Genomic DNA, 21,361 nt, shown 5'->3' on the forward strand with positions numbered 1-21,361 from the left:
AACACTCCATGAATAATTATCAAATAGCACCCTTAGCCTCTCGAAAACTTTTAAGAGTTGCAATTTATTCCGTGGCACAAACAGTCGGACGAACCTCAACCGCCTGGAACTAATTAGCGTAACGTACGTACGCTTCTAATTAAGCATTTCTATCATAGCGAGATTTAAGCATCCAACTTATTTATCCTAAAGGCAGATCCGTTTTTCTTTCTGTCCTTACAGCGCATACTTTAGTTCTTTGTACTTTAGTTATTTGCCTGTGCAGAGGTGCGCGGGGCGAGGGCGCGGGGGCGGGGGGCAGGACACGCGCGGTAGCGGCGCCCCAGCCAGTCCGGCCAGCTATGATCGAGGGTTCGCTTGTGAGTGTGACAATCTAACAAAATAGTGACCTACAGCTCTGTGACGTGAAGTGGATGAAAACCCTAAATTGTTCTGTGACTTGTGAAAGTGTCTGTGTAACTTGGGCTTTTTGTACCGTTCTCGCGGTAAGTTCTTTTTTAGAGTATAAGGTGTCGGTGGAGGGATGATTATAGTGCAAGCAGTCGTGACGTGCTAATGATGAGGGCCCACTTATCGTATTATAATAATTATGTTATTTATATGAAGTAAAACGAACGAGCTTTTAAAAGTTTAAACTGTGTTAGGAGATACGCAATACGCAACCTTTATAATATGATGTACGAGTAGACTGTTTAATCTTTTGCTCTACAAAGCGTATAGTTATTACAAATTGTATTAATTATGAGTGAGTTTTATGAGTAATAGTTCAATTGAAACTACTAAATTGATAAGCAATTAAAAGCAATTAAAGATATGTATTTATAGATATTAATTGGACAAAATATTAATCCGATGAAATTACAAAAAACGCACCCCGAGAACTCCGTTCTTGCTTAAATGAAAAAAGATTATTTACACCCATTTTCTTATTAAAGGTAACGATAAAAAAGGTAATTATTTTATTGCTGAAAGTTCATATAGTAAAATAATTTTGTTATTTTATCATTTCCTTATTTACGAAAAAATATATCTAACAGGACTTTCTACGTTATTCTTTTTCAGCTATTTTACCGCATATTTACATAAAAGAAAATCAGTTTTAATTACATTATAAGTACAAATCTACATGTTTTATTTCAATGCGTACAAACACAATTTTTACTTATAACTGGATTAAATGAATACAATATACACTTCAATTAATCGATACAAGATATACAACAACGTCAGCTGTATTTCTAGGATAGGATAGGTCCAATATCTATCACAAATAATAAACATTATCACTTTGAGCGCTTACCGAATTTACTGAGCCAGGTACGTGTCTTTTGACCACTTCCTACGGAACGGAACTACGTGATTCGAATAAGGGACTATTTTGTATAAAAAATGTTAAAATCATCATATTATTTGCTATTAAGCGTTTGGACATGTGTGAGCGATATGAGTTTAGAGTTGTTTAAGGGTTTTTGAAGTGAAACTTCTTTATCGGGGTTGGAAAAAAATTTAGTGTAACATTTTTTCATTACGCGTGACATTTTTCCGTTACGCGCCATCTTTGATTCGACGTATTTCTGTAAAGTTGCATATAGTAAATTCTTTTTTGAAAAATGAGGTCATAAAGAAGTTTCACTTCTTACGTGTGTACAGTGTACACTAGTACACGCACACATTTTTTTAAGAGGGATAATTTTTTTTCACTATATTTTGTACTATAATATTCAATAGTTTATATTCAATTGAATATGATGAGTTATTAACATTAAACCGACTTACTATTTTTTGGGTAAATTGGTATGCTTAGAAAGTAAAATGTGAAGTTCAGAGATTGTTTATAAATAAAATCATTGAGAAAAAGAACGTTTTCTATATCTTTGCAGTTTTAATATTATGAAGTGAAAATTTTGTGTTGATATGCGAATTTTTCTCTTCTAAGTGGGACACTGTTTTGCATAAAACGTAGGCCGTTCGCATTAATATTTTCCAATTTTTAAGTAGGAACCTACACTTTTGACTTTTATGATAAATAGGACAAGATCAAAATGAAAGGGATTCAAAATTAAAGAAAAATATTTTCATTATGCAACTTTCCTTGTTATGCCGAGATTTGAATATTCAACATGAATGACTTCGCGTCGGAATACTAGTTATTTATACAACAAATTACATTTGTAAAAATAGATTCATTACGCCTTTGGGATCGAAACGCGTTAATTAATAAAATAAATATCCAATTTATTGAAGAAAAACTTTAAGATACCCGATACTCGGATCTTGTAATTAAGGAATACTAATAATAATAAACAAACATTTAGACTTTAACTGGAAAACTAAGTTTGAAGGAATCCTCTGAAGATTTTCTCAACAGTGAAGATAATTTTACTTTATCCTTGATTGAAAATAATAGGAAAAAGAAAGGTTTCTCAGAGTTAAGGGGTTAAAACAACAAATTCTTTTAAAGCCTTACATTTAATTTTTTAGCTAGCAAATTAACTTGTTTGGTTAGTCGATATGAATAAAGTCCTTTTTTTGTAGAGAGTATTAATCAATGCTTTTTTTAGCTAAGCAATATTTTTTTTCATTTTTCTCTGGGAAGAATACTTGAATAAGATTAGTACAGAAAATGTCCATAATCCACCACGCTGGCCAAGTGCGTGTTGGCGGATGACAAGTCATGTCGTCGAATTTTTGATTCTTCGACATGTCGTTTTCCTCACGATGTTTAGCATGGTGATGTTATTTATATGCGCAGATAAATTGAAAAATCAATGGTATTTTCTACGAGCTCATTTGGTGTCGAACCCCCGCCTTAGGGCGCGTTCCCACTATGTCGTAACGACTAATTTATCGTTCGACGACTGTAGTCTCTACCTGTTCCCATTATAACGATTGTTTGTCGTCAACATTTTTTATCGTTTAGCGACTGTCGTATCTAGCTGTTCCCATTGGATCGCTCAGATCGCTCGCATCATCAGCAAGCTACAAATCTAGTCGCCTCTGCGTTCGCTTGGGTTGGGAAAAGCAAACCGAGTACAGACGCGAGGGGCGCGCGGGTGTGAGAGGGAAGGGAAAACACGTGTTCGTCTACATAGAGTTGCCGTCCACGATTTTTTTATCGTTTTACGACTGTCGTGCTTGCCGTTCCCACTGTCACGACAAAGTGTCGTCACTGCAAAAACTGTCGTAGACGACAGTAAATTGTGTCGTTCTAAATGTGAACACCTCCATTTAAACATATAAGCCACGACACTTAAAACTACACGATTATCTGTCGTCACGACCCGGTGGGAACGCGCCCTTATCGATTTGAAGTCCGAGGTTCATAACATAACATAAATAGGAATAATTAAAATATATAACAAAACATTGTTTATTTATACCTACACTATTAAAAGTATAATTCATATTTAATTCAATACGTGATTATAATACAACACGCGTGGTTTAAACTACAATAGAAAGTTCGCGTTCAAAAGCTGGATATTAACAATTAAACCAAATTAGTATTTGAAACATTCCACCGCAGTGACCACAAATAATTCCATGTTCCGACTGACTTTTATTAGACTAAAACGTATATTCGATACAATAAATGTTTATTTAGAAACACGGCTCGATGGATTTCCATGAAATTTGTAATAGGGTTTTATGGGAGCGAAAAATAGTTAGATTTCAAATCTGGGAAAAGACAATTCCTATTTTCACCTGAGTAGCATTCCGATTATTTAGAGTCTAATTTATTGAAAAAGTATACAGACAAGATACTGCGGTTTCTCTCAATTAATAATGGCATTTGTTTGTTTCATATAAAATAATATGAGTTGCAAGTTCGACATAGAAGAGATTAGATTTTACAAACATTATTTTATGCCAAATTATGTATCGTTGTAGTTAATGTTGATAGATGGCGTGCAAAGTTTCTTTGCCTGTTTACGCGAAAGGAAAGAATAAACTCGATCATTGGGTTTGGTATGTTTGAACACGGTAGAGGAAAATTCTTAAGGCAAAAATATTTTTACAATTATTATTATTATAGTTTTAAAAACGCATTGGAGATTAAAACAAATACCCTGAAAATATTATAACATTAGTATGGCTTGATACACAAACTGTTCGTAGAAATACCAAGTCCGAATAATTTACACAATTTACATTTGTATTTTGTACTATTATAGTAGATAATATTCCATATCATTATTAACTAGAAATAAATTTGACTTAATTGTAAATTGGTAGAGTTCCAAATTGAGCATTTATTTAAGCCCATTCTGCCGTTTTCTCGTCAAAGCCTTGTTTATTTTTCATCATTCACATTTCCCTTCCAACATGATTATCAAACAGTCCCTGATTTATAATTCAATTTCCCATTATATGTACCCTTTAAACAAAATCTTGCCATTCACAATACTCTGAATGAAATTTATTTAACAGAAATATTCAATCTTCCATCGAGCATTTGGAAGCATATCATTGGCTTACGACTTACCTTTTTATTCATCGAGTCGAAAAGCCCGATATTTTCACCCGTGATAATAAAATGTATATAAATAGGCACTCAGATTGATCAGTTCTCCGGTTTGTGTGTGAATTATTCACGTCTACCAGCCCGGGACGATATTGATTTGTTGAAAATAGCTGAAAAAGGTCTATTTGTATATTTTATACAGGTTGAAGTCAGGTCTAGATGGCTTTCCATCTATCGTTCACTGTGTATACTATATAAGGTTTATAGATGTGTTTTGAAGATTACATGAGATTGTGGTTTTGATGTAGATACTGAATTAAAATATATTTATTCTTTTAAATCCTTGTAAGGCTTTATTTCCAAAGACTAAAGAAGTTAATATTTAAATTACTTGCTTAATATACGTGTAGAAAATGTTCATGATTCATAGGTGGTTAAAGTTCAAAGGTGAAACATTTCTTCAATAAACGTATGACACGTTTGTATTAAATAAACATAAGCTTCTTTGAAATGTTTTTTATATAACAATTATTTTTTGTTAAACAGGTTAATCAACCGGGGTTGAGTAACCTGTTTCTACGTAGACAGAATAGTAATAAACTCGACGTTTTTCTTTTCAATACGTATTTAATTTCTTATAACACGCAAATCACACATAATATAAATATTCAGATAGATAAAAAACTTATAAGATAAATAACCTAAGAATAACCTCTATCTCTTTAGAACAAATATACAAAATTCGATTGATTTTTATACAAAACGTGTTTTATATTATCTACCCCGTCGTAAATGTGTTAATAAATGTAGTTTTTTCGTATCTTATCTAGAACTCTGTACAAATAATAATATTATAATGAATGTATCATTCACTTGATATAAGTTTTTAGTGAAAAAGTAATAGAGCATGGACATTGTAAATAATAGTTATTTTAATTTGTAACCTTAAATGTCGTTTTTATTCTAAATAAGGAATTATAAATTATTATAAGTTCTACCATAAATAGAGTTCAAGCTACTTACTTTGAGCAAGTATATAATTTAGAATTAGTTATATTTATTATTGAAAAGCGTTCTGGTAAATGCATCGATGTAGCCCACTCTGTTACATTGGTAAGGCTTTCTAATTGCTTTTTCAAACGTTCCAGGAAAGAAAATTTTTACTTGAATAGCGATACACACGCTTTTAGCGTAGGATCTTTTAGAACGTTCTAGTGTGGTATTTCTTATTATTCTTGTTGAACGGTTTCGATATTGTGTTGCGAATTATGTTTTATACTCCTCTGTCAATTGTAATGCTTGATAAATAGTGAAATAGTTATACTTACTACATTATATAGCTAATTAGTGTTGTCTTCATAAGTATATTTTTATTCTTAACTCAGATATTCCGAAATGCGAGGTTGTTATACAAATATAGTAAAAAAAGCCATAAAAGAAAAAGAAGTAAAAGGGACATTTTTTGCAATATTAATATATATAATATATATAATAACTTTTTTTATCAATCAGTGCATATTAATACACCTATACACATATATATTAAGTTACAATTATTTTATCAAATTAAAATTATTTCATGAACTTAAAATTTGATTTACGATAGTGCATTTATTTCCTGCAACTATCTACTGTAAGTACCAAAAAGTACAATATGGAGCGAAATAAATTAGGATAGAGAGCGAAAAAGCCTCTTTCTCACACCAGAAAAGCGTATTATTCACAAATCTATTATACTCTTATCAAACCATTACCTACCTACATCATACCTTAAAAATACTAATAAAACTGATTACCAGATTGATCCTTACGTAAAATTGAATCTTCAATCTAGTATCGTCTGTAAGACCTCGTAACTGGCACAAAGGCAAAATCACAATATGATAAGACAAATACAATTTTCTGATCGCAATCTATTCGTGTTTTCTCTTTCAATATTTATTTTATTGGAGTAATCAATCACTTTTGTTGTAGTCTCGGCTTGTTTCGAGATGGTTTGAATAAATTAAATTTGTTATGAAGGGTCTCGGAGTGAGGTAGATATTGTGATGTCAATAGTTTATGAATACATTTGGAAAGGGTTTCTCAAAGTGATTAAGAATCGTATTGATAATGAGAATTTGTAAGTTTATTTGAATGTAAAGAGAGTTTATTTTTACGATTTAATTAAGGATTCTAAACAAGGTTATAATAAAAAAATATAGTATAGTAAAATGATGATCTTTCCGGTAAGTGTTCTAAATAACTAAACTAACACGTTTTATATACTTTTGCTTACATCCATATTCTATATAGTTATGCTATCGAATTCGTATTTTAATTTGTTCAAGTCATAAACCAACTCGATGAAGTTATGATAAAAGATTTGAAATAACATCTTTCGATAAAAATAATGATTGAACTTGATAATAGAAATAATTTTAGGTTGTTATAAAATTATAGAGATAAAAAAGAACCGTTTCTTAATGGAAACATAATAATAATTTTCATTCCACTTCAGTATTCAACCTATATTTCATAACTAGTTTTTGTTGATACTAATATTGGGCGGATGTAGTCAAAACAAAAAATATTTCGGATATAGATAGTCAGTAGAAAAGCTATAACTTATAAGGCTACTTATCATCACGATAATCTGTACTAATATTATAAGTTCGTTTCTTTGAATGCGGTAATCTCAGGAACTACTAGTCCGATTTGAAAAATTATTTCGATGTTAGATAGCCCATTTATCGAGTAAGCCTATAGCCTTATATCATCACACTAAGACCAACAGGAGCGGAGCAACATAATATAATACAAATAAACATACAAAGGGACATAGGGTCAGAGAAAGCGACTTTGTTTTATACTATGTAGTGACGACGTATTCGAGTAGATACAGAATTACATCAGTGTTTCCGAAACCTCAGCTGGCGAAGCAAATGATACGAATTTTATTAACATAATGGCAGTGATCATTAATTTAATTTTTCCTCGCCACGTCCGAAAAAACAAACGACTCATGAAACTTCCATTATGAAATAATTAACATTTTTTATGATTATAAAATTTTATTATACTTCTGACGTGACTTGCTAAGCGTTTATTTGTGGGCTTTTTTATAGCTGTCTGTGATACCATGAATTTTATATTGCGTTGAAGTTGAATTTTATTAATGTTCATTAAAATGTTTTCTTTTTGATAACTTGCTTGGTTTGTTGGGTTGTGCGCAATGTACTATGTATAATTGTATCGATTTACCAGATTTAACAGCAGATTTCGTTATTATATATTTTGGTGGAATGAAAGTAGGTATAGATAATTAATACCTGTGTTTTAATGAAGGTTCAAGTATTTATTAAAAATAAAAATACGAATATTGTTTTGTAAAATAAAAGGGCACTGGTACACACACGTATTTATGGCATTCTCCGAAATAAAGATAAATCTTATCAATATTTAACAGAAAAAAGGATTTTCCTTAATTTTCTTCTACGAGTATATATTTTCTTGGTAGAGGTCCTTTGAAATGCAATGTTCGAATACCATGAATGCAATGACTTAAACGTAAAAGCAATAGAAATTACGAGAAATCATCGGAAGCTAAAATACTGATCAATTCTCAGCAACTATCTAACGCAAATTGAGAGCGTGGGAGCTGCACTTTCACAGAAGAGGGTAGAAATATAATTAAATTAGGGAAATTAATTTGTAAACTACTTTTCACCCGCGGCTTCACCCGCTTTGTCTATAATTAAACAAATTATATACTTAAACCTTAAGAACTACTGATCTATCTATTAAAAAAACCGTATCAATATCCGTTGCGTAGTTTTAAGCATTAAAGCATACATAGAGGAGGACTGACAGCGACAGCGACTTTGTTCTATACCTACCTTTTTTATTTTTATTTTTATTGGTAATAGGGAAGCCCTTGACCACAATCTCGCCTGATGTTAAGCTGAGATGTGGTCTAAGATGGAACGCGCTTCCCTAGAAGGCACCTGTTCACTCTACGCTTGTAGTATGTAGTTATTTACATTTTTATATTAGTTCACCTATTTTACAATTTAGTGCGAAAACAGTAACGTTAACATGCCAGATACAAAATCCAGATTTCGATTCGTTAAAATATGCAAAATACATGCATGTCCTCTATCTGTACTTTATATGGACAATACATAATCCGGGGCGTTCAAAACTGCAATTGTACAAGTATTTCTAGTGTAATCCTATTTTATGTATTGCGGCCTGAGGATCAGGTTGCTTGGCTTCATGGATTGGATAATTATAATACAAGCTGATTGCCGCGGCTTCGTTTGGATTCACTTAAGATAAAAATAGTTTGTTACGCGGTAAAGATGAAGCTTTATAGTTGTGAAGGAATTTAAAATTGGTACAATAGTTTTTGTGTGAAAACATTACAAATAAACATACAATTGCTTTTAGTTTATGCTTGGTGAAACCGCTGGCGTTACTCGCGTGGTACTTGGGAAAAATATTCAGAATATATTATATACTGCAATCATACAATCAGCTTTTTTGCGTGAAAGACATACATTAACAAATTCATGAAATCTGAAAAACTCTTGCGTTTATTATATTACTTAGTATAATTATTAGTCTATGAATCGAATATATTATATAATTTACGAAGGTCAAGGCTATTGAAAATATATATGTAACCATAGAGAGCAGGTATGTATGTTCTTATAATATTGGTATATGCATAAATTTTTTACTTGGCTTATCTTCACCGACTTGTCAACATTGTAGGGGATAAAATAACCTTTTAACCTCCATATGTACTATAGAAGTGCCCTTCAAACAGTGTCTGTTACAATAGACGCTTACTGGAAAAGAGATAATAAGAATTAATAGGTACTAGTTGGAAATTTATCTCAATTAATTATTATGTATACCGATATCGATATAAAGTAATTCGCGCAACGTTCCAGAAATGCAAACTTTTTTAATATTATATACTTAACTGGAAAGCTTTCCACCCGCGGCTTCGCCTGCGTTATCTAAAACGTTAAAAATTATATACTAAAACCTTTCTCTTGAATCACTCTTTCTATTATAAACCGAATCAAAATCCGTTGCTTAGTTTAAAAGATTTCAGCACACATAGGGACATTGGGACAGAGAAAACAACTTTGTACTATTTAGTGATTTATATACTTTATTGTATTGTTTGAACATATATTCGTGTTGTTTTCTTAGCATAACTTAAATTCCTTCTCAGTGTAAATTAAACAAGTGTAAATAAAAATCTAAAAATTGCTCGAAATTTTAAATTTAACCTGTCTCTATGTCTAGAGCTGCATAAATCGTAGTTTTGTAGTAATAGTTACTTCAAAATTTTCTTGTAACATGGTTTGATAAAACAGATGTTTCTAACATAATACTTATTGTCCAATAATAAATACACAAACCAATAACCCAATTTGGTTTATAATCCATATAGGTGAGATTACATATTTTAAGTTGTTGTAGTAACAAACTTGTATGTTAATTATTGTGAAAGCTTTTTAAAATAAAAACTTTGAATTTACAGAGAAACAAATTGGTTTTCTTGAAAATCCTCAATAATATATCTTATATCCATATAAGATAATCATACAGAAGAAAGGTTCATACGTTGAGTTATTCTTCATAGTAAAAATGATAAAAACACAATTTACTACCGCTCTATTACTGGATATCTAGGACACAATAAATATTCCAATTAGTAGCTGAATAGGGTCTTTAATATAAAACGAACACAATAGGACTACAGGTAATAAAATACGTTTGTTTATTAGGCCTCTAGGCCTCGCTTACCTAAATAATAACTAACTAAAAACCTACAAGTCTTTCCCTACTTATCTTTAATATTAAACGCAGAAGCCAAAGAAATATTGAGTAATGACGTATATATATCACACACAATATAGTAAATTTAGTTCTATTTTGATTAATGCGAACGCCGGGTTTTATAGTTATTTACACTAAAATTTAGCCTCGTAAAATCGCAAAATGTTAGCGGTAGGACAATAAAATTACAGGAATTATATCGTTCGTGTTGCGTTCGCGTGATTTTGTCAAGGAACCCTAATTGTAGTTAGAGGTTTTCGCTATTGCAACATACAATATGCTAAACAACCATTAAAAGTTGGGACTACTCGCGGTTTGTTTATAGGTTATTATGGGAACATTACACACGACATTTTGTGTTCTATTTAACTTTATAGATAGTTAGATTAACTAAGGCTAAGATATGCGGATAACTAAGCCTAGTTAAGGTCGCGAAAAACACGTCATTATTATTAACCTGAATTTATTTGCGCTCTACCATATTTTGTAGATCTTAGCTTTAGATTTATTGCTATTACTTATTGCGTAATAGTATGTATCTATTTTTGTCAAAGTATAACATAAGAATAATTGACAAAAAATATTTTTAAGCTATTGCATAGCTTCTATCGCGGGCCTTGAGCGCGGGGACCGAATCCAGAAATTTCGTCACGAAAAAACCTCACGCTCCCCACTCCGACGGGCGCGGAGGTGTGGCTTGAAGGCATAGCATGCAATAGCTTTACCGCGGCAGTCCCCGAGTGCTACACGTCTTTTTTTTATTTAATAGTTTATTCGTTCTTGTCAGTAGAAACTATTTGGTTGAATTTGATTAATAAATACAGCAGATATAAGTTACAGATGACAGATATAAGCGATTCGAAATATACACAATACACATGTTATCCTAATCCTCCTATATTATTCCAAATACACCAAAGACTAGATAAAAATCAGACGCGATACCGTGAGTCGTTACCGCGCTCCCTCTGGGAGAACACTGTAAATGCCAGTGTCATAATGGCTTCAAGCGTTAAGCAACGTGCTGTCTGCTCGTTACAAGCTTGTTAGACGCTCAAGTAACTGTTGTCAAATATCTGTGCTAATAATTCCGTAGTCTTTGTATGTTTACATTGTGTGTGTGTAGTATTTGATTTTGGTTTGGGATACAGTTTAATAAACAAGGTGGGCTAATATTGAGCATGGAATTCTCTAGAGCTTTGATTATGTTACTATTTGAGTCATAGTTAATCAAATCAATATTATAAAATAAATTGTATTATAGGCAAGGTGAAATATTTTCATATTTACTGAAACATAAATAATTTCAAATAACATAATTAATATGGTTTAAAAAAACACTCATCCTATAGAATAGTATTAGGTATTTTATCCAAAACTTACAAATCATTGTTTTAATTTTTGTAAAGATATTTTCACTATTATGTGTTAAATAAATAAATAAATAAATAAATAACTTTATTGGCATTAAAAAATAGGTACAGCTTATATATGAATCCATAGGCTCCTGAATTAGTTAAAAACTGTGTCTCAGGAGCCAGTGGCTTCTCCCATTAATTTCGAAACAGTATACCTACGTTATATAAAAGAAAATTTAAAAAATAACAAATAAAGGTAAGTGGAAAGCGCTTTAATGTTTGTGTGTGTATATGTGTGAGTGTGTGTGTGTGTGTGTGTGTGTGTGTGTGTGTGTGTGTGTGTGTGTGTGTGTGAATGTGTGTGTGTATGTTTGCGTGTAAGTTGTGCTTTTATGTGTGGATGTGTGAAAAAAAATATGTGTAGTATATCTATTTATAATTATAATTGTTTTATCCTTTCTTATAGCACGTTTAAATTATATATCCTTTAGCACGGTTTCAATTTCGTCGTAATCAAACTTCTCTAGCCACGTAAGTATACATTTTTTTATTTTATGATTATTCAATTTTTTAACTTTAATTTCCTTATTAATTTTATTGTACAGTCGAGGTGCAACTACCTTGTAGTGTTTCTGTGCGAATTTTGATTTTGTTATAGGAAACGGACACCGATCGACGCGTTTGTTACTTTCGGGTAAGTGTGGAACATCATTTTTATGGTAGCGACGTAAGATTTCAAAAATGAACATCTTTCTTATACTAAGTACATTGGCTTTTTTATATACATCGGTTGTTGGGTGACTACATGGAAGTTTTAGACAAACTTTAAGTAATGCTCTCTGTGCCCGCTCTGCTGAAATAAGGTGGGATTTGGATGCATTGCCCCAAGCACATATGCAATATCTTATAATACATTCGCACAAAGATTTATAAGTAGATATCACCAGTTTTTGTTCTGCCACAGATTTTAAATTATTAAAAATATAAATTAGCTGACGTATTCTTGAAGTTAGTTTTGAAATATGCGAAATCCAATTCAATTTATCATCAAACTCAACACCGAGGTATTTAATTGTATTAACCCGTGAGAGTGTAGAACAGTTACAGGGGGCCACATAATTACTACGATTACATGGAAAGGTATGTATTTTAATAATAATGTCTTGACTTGCGGCACCTTTAGATGTCATACTGTAGCACATGTATTTAGTTTTACTAGTATTTATTGACAGTAGATTATTTTCGAGCCAACAGGTCACTACAGAAAGACATTTTTCAGCGAGCTCTGCCACAGTTCTCCAAGACTTTGTTAGTTCAGACATAAGATAATAATAGAGGAAAAATCAATCATTCACTACTACTACAACTGCTACTAGTCCTTACGTATGTACTTACGTACCAGCCACCACTTAAAGCCTATCACGTTAGATCAACATTTTTCCCAGCACTTACAAACTAACAACACAAACTAGCAAGTTAAATTACTCCAAGACATTCGCGACAATTCACGAAACTTAACAGCTAATTCAGCTACACAGTGAACTAGACACTTGTGCATGACACTAGAACATTCGAGTGAAGTGCACAACAAATGAATAAACTTTTGATTTCAAGCGTCCTGCACTTGACAGAACGCTGGTTGAAAGTTGGCGACGGGCTTTCTATTAAATACTTCTGTAGGCGTAGTCTCGACACATTAGTCGGTAATTATCGACAACTAATTTATAGTCCCGTCTTCAGCAATGAAAATGATGTCGCTTAATACCTCTCCCTAATTTGATGGAAGTATACAATGGATACATATTTGTTTATAATTTTTATTCTTCACAAAACTTTCCGTAATGCGTCAAAATATTTATATAATAATAGCCTTGTAGTAATGCATTTTTATCTAAATTAATAACATCATTATTTCAATTCAGTAGATATATGAAAAATAAATAAAATATAGATTTCATGGATTTGGAAAATCATTTCTTTGCAACACATTCGAATATTGTCAAAACAAATTATTCTTTGACATTGTCAATCGTTATGATACCGACGTTTGATCTCGACAAGATCTCGAAGGCCCTTCTCCCATTACGCTACCGGTATCCTACACGTCCGCGACTAGTTTAATTGGTCGCTTTTGCGTCGCGTTTCGCGCGTATCTCTTCGGTAGAAAGATAAAAAATTCTTATCATCATGTTGTAGTTCTCGTGCGGCTATAAAAACTCTACAATTTATGTTTCTTTCAATATATGGATGAATCCAGTACCTACTTCCTACTTTTACGTCGTCACTGGAATCGCTCGACATAGCGTCCGTCTAGAAAAACGAGGCACAATAATGATGAATTTAGTCATTTTTCAGTCGCATAATATGCGAGCATCGGGTAGCGAGCAAATATCTAACTAGTATTCTACTCGAGTATCGTATTCTAGAAGTATCGTAATGGGAGAAGGGCCTTACGGTTTGTGTGGTTTGTAGATACGGTTGATAATGTCGCAAAAATTATAGATTATTATAATTTTATAATAAAAAAGATATTTCACACTTCCGATGCTACATGATTTAACGCAATATTGTTTTCTCTTATTTAATGTTATTGCAATTAAAATAAAATAAACAAATAATGTTTTATTTTTAAGATGGTTTCAAAATTTTATTGAAAATGTTAAGAAGCCTCTTATATTATATTAAATAAATATTAAAATATGTAGTGTACTGCTGTCTGCATTTATTCAGCCTAAATTATTGCATTCATATTCGATTAATTTCTTTCTGAACTTCTAAGATAATAAAATTATACAGATGAATACAAATAAAAAACGATCGAATTAAGAAAAAAAATTATTAGAAAAATTTAATTTAACAGTTTATAATAGCGTAGTTGAAAATTTGGCTCAAAACCATCATCTCTCATCAACATAATTCTAGTAACTTGTTCATCTGTAAATTATAAAATTTATAGATAATAAATATTTTATATTTAACACATAAATAATTACCCGTGAACCGCTAAATCAATTGCATATATTCATCCTTTGCTTATTAACTGTAATAAAATATACAATGATGCACATAATATAATATATGTAATAATACAAGCTAAAAATACAAGTGATACAAATTATCCGTTCCGTCCTTAGTTTTAGTTCCGTCCGTTTCTATAAGGTCTTAAAGATTTCTCGAAAGGCTTCGAATTGAGCAGAATTATCTTGTAGAGCTTTTAGAGTCTTTTGATTAGAATTTTATTGCACTTCACAAATAACAAAATATTACTAAACTAAAACTAATAGCTTTAACTATATAAAAACATAACGCAGATTGATATTTTCTTAGGATATTTGTTATCCCATAGATTTATAGGATTTTTAAGAACATAATTAAAAATTATCCTCTTGAAAACACACAATTTATATTTATTTTGATAGAAATATTATTTCGATTGATTGATGTCAAATGTCAAAAAAGTAAATAAGGAGATTGCCATACATGGAATTTTGGATTCCATGAATATGTAATAAATAGAACATTAATTAAACGATTGATATAAAAAAATATCGAATTTGATTAAAATTAAATTAACTGCCATGTTTTTTGTGCATAACATGTGCTTTTTTCATATGCAATTGTATTTGTAATAATGCGAAAAATTTATGTAACTAATTTTAATTTACTATATATTCCCTAATATCAAGGTAAATTTCTTGGAAAAACAACACTAAATTTTTTAGGTCCATACTATAGTTACTGAAAATCGTTAGTTACCGACCGATTTCGGTCGAGATCGATGTCGATTAATGTGTCGAGACTACACCTACTGTATTGGCAGTTTTTGTATAAAAGTTCGATTTGAAGATGAGAATTGTTCTTGTTTTTGACTTAAAATAGCATCGATTACTTTCATCAGAGTACTGAATCTTCTATCACTTTAATCTTTGAACGTTATTTTACAAAAGGAAAAAGTAAGAAATATAAGCTCCGTACAATTTTGAATGTATTAATCTTCCGCATAAGTGTTAACTCAATAAATATTCTGTAATTATTATTTATTTCATTCAATATATCTTTGGTTATTATAAGAACTTAGTTAACTGAATATAAGACATAAATATTGGAATAAAAACAGAATTTTTATATCTCTCAAAAAACCAATACAAATCATGTATTTACCGTAAAGATTATTTGATAATAAATTGTATATCTACTTTTATCGAACTTAAATAATAAATATAAATACGAAAAAAACATGAATTCGTCATTCAGATCCTTTTCTTGGAAGAAGTAGGCTTTCTAAGAAATAATATTATCAGGAGAAATAATTATTTTATGATATTCTAGGTATATTCACGACAATTCTGTATTCATTGAGATATTCTTTTTAATGGGAGCTAATGTGTTTTTCTGTTTATTTATTATTCCCTAATCTCTTCATAAAACAGAGTCGTTTCCCGTCTGTATTCATAGATCTTCCAAACACGTAACGGGGTAAAGATTTGTGTGAGGTGTAAAAAACATTTATTGGTGAGACATTGACTCGACATGAGTATGTAAAATAAAGAATTTTTAATCAAATAATGAAACAAATCAAGTCTTTTGTACTTTTATATGCAGATTGTAGTTAGCTCAAATAAAATTTATAGATACTCGTGTTATTAGTTCTTGTTCCTATTAAGTAGATATTTGTAAGACTTGGGAATTGTAATTAATTGAAATTAGAAATACATTTTATAATGCGACAAAAAACCGTCTATCCAGAAGTTACTTTGAATATTTATAACGAGAACAAACTGAAAAAAATTAATCTTACACACTATTTAGGTTAACAATACACATCTACGTAATAAAAAAGGTAAAACATTGTATTATTTAAAGCAAAATCCCTGGATTTTATGATACACACGAGAACCGCGTATCAATACTCTCATTTATCACTGGAAAAGAAACTCGTAAAGAAACATAAGCCTGGGAATCCTTCGTGATAAAACCTTGATGAACGACTACAATATAGCCATTGTACTACGGTATGAAAGTCTGCAAATACTGGGTCAAAGTAGGTGCGTAGAGATTACTTTAGAGTTGTGAAATAACTATGTGATGTCTCATGCTCAGTTTAATGTAAATGCGTTAAGAACTGGCAGTTTATAAATAAAATAAAACCTTTAATACCCTTCGCTTGAATCATAGCGAATGTGTATTATCCCCATGTGATAATAAATAAATTTTTCTTTGTCTGTCAAGATACAGAAGGCTAATAATTATTACTGTCCATGAAGAAAATCATACAGTGAAATAGATTCAAATGTATCTATATATATATTATGTCGCCGTCATCTGATTTAATTAGATATTTGATAGTTATTCCTAGTTATTCAATTAAATGTCGTCATTCAATGAACGCGCTAGTCATTCAATCAAATAGCATATTCACCTAGATGACTTCGACAAATACAAGGTGACAAGGAATTTCTGTATCTTAATTACATATATGTATATCCATATTAATTTAATCTCTTTACGTAAAACAACAAAATCCTTTACATTCATACACTTTCAAATTAGATAAAAGCATTCCCATGGATTTCATAGCCTTATTTTACTTTCCATATTTTTATCAATCACTCAACAAACAGCTGTGTACGATTATTCTACATTCACAAAGGATCTTTTGATCAATGGTGAATTTCATAAAAAAGATTTCGCATTTGCGTTCAGAATTTTGTTTTGCAGAGAAAAAGAAACGTGAGCCGAATTATTAAGTGCAGCTGATGTATGAACATATGTTAATTTAGTGAGCATATTACAATCTATAAAATTATAAGTTGAATTCTTGTTAAAAAAAGACGTGTGGCACTCGGGGAATGCCGCGGCATGGGAGCGTGAGGTTATTTCGTTACGGAATTTCTCGATTCGGTCCCCGCGCTCAAGGCCCGCGATAGAAGCTATGCAATAGCTTAAAAGAAAATGATTCGTTGATTTATATAGGCAATTAAAATAAGCAATTATGTTTAAATACATATATTTTGTTTAAATGACATACTTACGATAAATAGCAAATATAATATTATCTATAGGACAAACATTTATGAACTAGCAAGACATCGGGTAATGTTAGTATTCAAATTATTCATTATTTCCTACAATGAAATCTAAAAGTTTGAAAGTGAATACGGATGTACAATGAAAAATTACAAAAAAGTGTGCAAAAAAACGCCAAGAAAATAAATTATAGTTTTGAATCCGTAAACTCCTTCATGTTTGTTCCGGAAACATTTTAAAACGTCGAAATCGCCATCAATACATATTCCCCGGACAATAGCATACAATACCATACAAAGTATCACCTGACACGTATAAAATGTGCTTCTTGCCTCACACGGCCCTCGGGTGCCATTACTTTACAATACTTGTTCCACGGCGATATCAAATAAAAGTTTATTTACAGCTTTCTACGTTGTTCTGTTGTCCTGGTACCTACGTGGGGTAAACATGTGTGTTACAAATTGTTATTTAATTTTGTTGCGTTTGTATGTGTGTAATAAAAACGGATAACAATAATTTCCAGAATTAATGTAACAACTTGCAAATGTAGAGCTAAGATATTAAAAAAAAACTTTCTAAATTTGCACACACCAGTGTACCTACCCATAGTCATAAAAACGATTAAATAAAAAGAAGACTTCTAATTAGAATAAGTCCGAATTTATACGTAACTTGCATATTTCGAAGGTCTATTCAATTTATAATAATTTGAACGTAATAAGAATTCCCAAAATTAAGAATATTAATAGGTGCAATTATACAGTGCTAAAATACAAACGCATGCTCAATTTCATTAGCCAAAGTAAACGTGGTTATTTAACATTTCCAGCTTAAATTATACAAAATTTAAAGCTAAAAAGTCACCAGTGGCATAATAAGTAGGGTGAAATTAAGCCACGTTATATTTAACTGTGTTATACTATTTCTTAACGTATAGTGGGTACTTCGTTAACGTTTTAATTTCAAAACCAGGCCAAGACTGGTTTTTGTGAACATCTTATAAATTCTGATGATTATACGCGTTGAAAGACGCTAGACGAATAAGTAAGATTTTGGTCAAATGTTACGAGTGACAAGAGATATCATGAATGTTTTCTTAGTAGAAACAATGATATTTTATGTATAGATACGTTATATACTCCCAATATATCCAAAAAAAATGCTTCATATGCAGTGTCAGGCACACACAAATACAATTTTCATTTTACTTAATTTATTACATTGACAGACTGTATAAGAGAAGTGGCTCTAATAAAATGATATAAATAAAAAAGACAAAGATAGTTTGTCACTTCCGCGCAGGTGTAAGCAAAAGTCATAAGAATTCACCAATTAAATATAAATAAACAAATAGTTGCCATGGTAATTGGCATAGATTAACGACACAGAAGGTTCAATGTTATAGATGTTAGGTTTCCTGCACAAGTAAATAAATGTGACAATTTCATTTACTATTTTATGATTATTATGATGTCGTATTAAAATGAAAAAAAAAAATAAAAAACTTTTTTGGAGATATAACTGTATTAAATATTTATTACTAGCTGTGGTGTTCCGTGTTCGTTTTCGATCATCATCATTTCACCCGATAATCACCCACTGCTGAACATACTGCATATAGTCCTCCTTATAGAACTCAATAAGGACCGATCTTACGCTATTCGTTTCAAGGCAGTTCCCGAAACCCGTACAAGGTCATCACTCCAACTTGTAGGATAATTATAATAATAGTGGTGCCTAGATGAAAAAAAATGTGTGCGTGTACTAGAGTACACACGTAAGAAGTGAAACTTCTTTATGACCTTATTTTTCAAAAAATAATTTACTATCTACACTAATATTATAAAGAGGAAAACTTTGTTTGTTTGTTTGTTTGATTGATTGTAATGAATAGGCTCATAAACTACTGGACCGATTTTAAAAATTCTTTCACCATTCGAAAGCTACATTATCCACGAGTAATATAGGCTATATATTATCACGCTAAGACCACAGATTAGAGAATAGTTACTTCGTAACTAAGACCAACAGGAGCATAGCCACGCGGGTGAAACCGCGCGGCACAGCTTGTATACAATATTACAGAAATACGTTAGTCTAACACGCTCGTCGCTTCGCTCCTCGCTACCTATTTAAATACAGTCAAAACCGTTTATGGCGACATCGTTTATAACAACATACCGGTTAAATTGACCAAAATGAAAGGTCCTTGCTGAATGTTATATGACCGCCTTATCGAAAACATTGGTTTTTACGGCATTGTTTACTACGACATACCGCACTAAGCGACCACATTTGGTTAATATTTTTGGAGAATTATATCTGTAGAACGACCGGCTCAGCTGTATTGTAAACAATTTGAATAGGTAACTGTATCCACATCTGGCACAGTATAATAGTCAATGGCTATTATCGTAAAAGTAATCAAAGTTTAGGGTCTTTTGTAATTCTTAGAAACAAAGCACATGCATATTTTGATTGGACATAAAGAGTTTGAGGTTTATTCTTATAAATATTGAATTCACAAAATCATATATGAACACCAATCAAGCAAACACGTGTTAACGTGAGTCATAGATTTATTAATGTTTTAAAAAATTCAATCAAAAACTGAGGTTAACTTTAAATACAATTTTAGAAAAATAAATACCACAATTAAATTATAAATTATATATTATATTATAATTATATAAATAATTTATAAATATATATATAATATATAAATAATATAATTATATATATTATATTATATAAATTATTAAATTAAATAGATACCATAATTCCACCCACGTGTTAGTGTATTGAAAAATACAATCAAAAAGTGAGGTTAATCATAAATAACTTAGAAAAATAAATACCATTATTACACCTAAGTATTAGAAAAAGAGATGTAATTACTTACTTTTTTTAGAAATTCACTGGAATTAGAATTAAAATAAACACTTAGATTTTGCTGATCACTTTAATGTAATATTACCACGTCACTATAGAGCGTTGGAAATTAATACGAGTGCAATAGAAAAACGGTCAAGTAAAGTGATAGGACGTACGTTAAAACGATACGCTATCCCTACTCCGCTGGAGAAAGTATACTTCGAATCACGCGTGGTAGGGATAAGAAAAAGTTGGCGCGTAACGCAAAAATGTCACGAGTACGGCGTAACGCAAAAATGTCACGCGCGCGGCGTAACGCAAAAATGTTACACAAAATTTTTTTCCACCCCCGATAAAGAAGTTTCACTTCAAAAAAAGGATGAAATAAAAGAAAGGATGAAGCCTTTTTTCATCTAAAACACAAATAAAATTTATGTTCAATAGCTATTTACAGAAAAGCAAATAGCCTTTTTCGTCAGCAGCGATAATCTTTTCTTCAATGTATACGTATATTCAACATCATTTTTGCAATCAAACATTTTTACCATCACGATTTCATTGTATATAATAAATAGATATATTTATTGTATATAATAAATAGATATATTTGTTTATTATATGCACTGTGTGGATTTAAATATAAAATTAAATCAAGTATTTACCCAAATCGAAATTAATAAAATAACCGTTCTATTTTCAATAATCGTATCTACATGATAATCTTTGAACACAGTGTACGCTAGCTTTGTCACACTAGTGATTGAAGCAATGTTTTATCCCTTTCATTATTTCA

At 31.0% G+C, this 21,361-nt stretch overlaps 1 protein-coding gene across 3 annotated transcripts in view; it reads left to right on the forward strand.

The window, feature by feature from the left end:
* The first annotated feature begins 344 nt into the window (after window positions 1-344).
* The window catches only part of LOC149482470 (neurotrimin-like), an 81,832-nt gene continuing 60,815 nt past the window's right edge, over window positions 345-21,361 (forward strand). For all 3 annotated transcript variants that reach the window (XM_089704060.1, XM_089704062.1, XM_089704063.1), the window contains exon 1: window positions 345-485. The gene's annotated coding sequence lies outside the window, so the exon portion shown is untranslated. The remainder of the gene's footprint in view (window positions 486-21,361) is intronic.

The sequence above is a fragment of the Colias philodice genome, chromosome 15, assembly GCF_061535455.1.
Source record: "Colias philodice isolate Cphi_HAF_F1 chromosome 15, ilColPhil1 Martin Lab GWU primary, whole genome shotgun sequence".
In the NCBI taxonomy this organism is placed as follows: domain Eukaryota; kingdom Metazoa; phylum Arthropoda; class Insecta; order Lepidoptera; family Pieridae; genus Colias; species Colias philodice.